Below are 938 nucleotides of genomic sequence, written 5' to 3'. Positions count from 1 at the left end.
TTAACTGAATATATAATAGTATAACCTACTTAATAATCTTTCATAGGAGGCACAGCTAATGATCCCTAATCGAAAGTACGATGTCTCAAAAGATGAGTTAGGCTTTTGTTTAGTTTTAGATTATTCGTAAGAAAAATTAGCTGCCCAACAAAATAATGTCGTTTTTATTTGTCAACTAAACCAAGCGTCGTGGTAATAACGTGAAGGTCGTAATTTTCTATAAGTATATATTTAATACTACACTGTAAAATCGCAAAGGCCTATTAGCTCAGTTGGTTAGAGCGTCGTGCTAATAACGCGAAGGTCGCAGGTTCGAGACCTGCATAGGCCAATAATATTGTCTATCGACTTCTTAAATACTTTATACAATGTCTGACACAAACGCTTTCATATGGTATTAAGAACATTATTATAAATTTAAAAAATATTCAAACAAATAATTTTATCAGTAATTTTATTTTAAAATATAATCAATCTGAGGGAGGCAAATATGGAAAATATTGTAAACAAACAATGTAGTATTAGGATAAGAATATTTACAATATTATTGGTTTCTTTAATGATTTTTTTCAGTGAATAAAATGTATTTAAAATAAATAGTTTAATAGTAACTTACTTAAAAATACATCAATCTTAAGAACAAATATGAAGAATATTAAAAACAATCAAAATATTATTGATATTTGAATATTTAGAATACTATTGATTTTTTGTTTGATAATATTTTTTTTGTGAATACAACCAATTTGACATTTGACTTGGTTTTTTCTTTGATAATAGTTTTTCAAAAATACATCAATCTTAAGAACAAATATGAAGAATATTATAAACAAACAAAATATTATTGACATATGAATATTTACAATACTATTGATTTTTTGTTTGATAAGATTTTTTTGTGAATACAACCAATTTGACCTTTAACTTGGTTTTTTCTA

General features: G+C 25.2%; 1 non-coding gene across 1 annotated transcript; it reads left to right on the top strand.

Annotated features, from left to right (window-relative positions):
- The first annotated feature begins 257 nt into the window (after positions 1-257).
- Positions 258-331, top strand: TRNAI-AAU (transfer RNA isoleucine (anticodon AAU)). Its single transcript has one exon. It is a non-coding gene; the product is annotated as a tRNA-Ile (tRNA).
- Positions 332-938: the final 607 nt, after the last annotated feature.

Source organism: Cupressus sempervirens, chromosome 4 (assembly GCF_028749045.1).
Source record: "Cupressus sempervirens isolate cs-2001-9-10 chromosome 4, ASM2874904v1, whole genome shotgun sequence".
NCBI lineage: Eukaryota > Viridiplantae > Streptophyta > Pinopsida > Cupressales > Cupressaceae > Cupressus > Cupressus sempervirens.
Note: the sequence above shows the minus strand (reverse complement) of the source record. Positions and strands in the feature narration are given on the sequence as shown.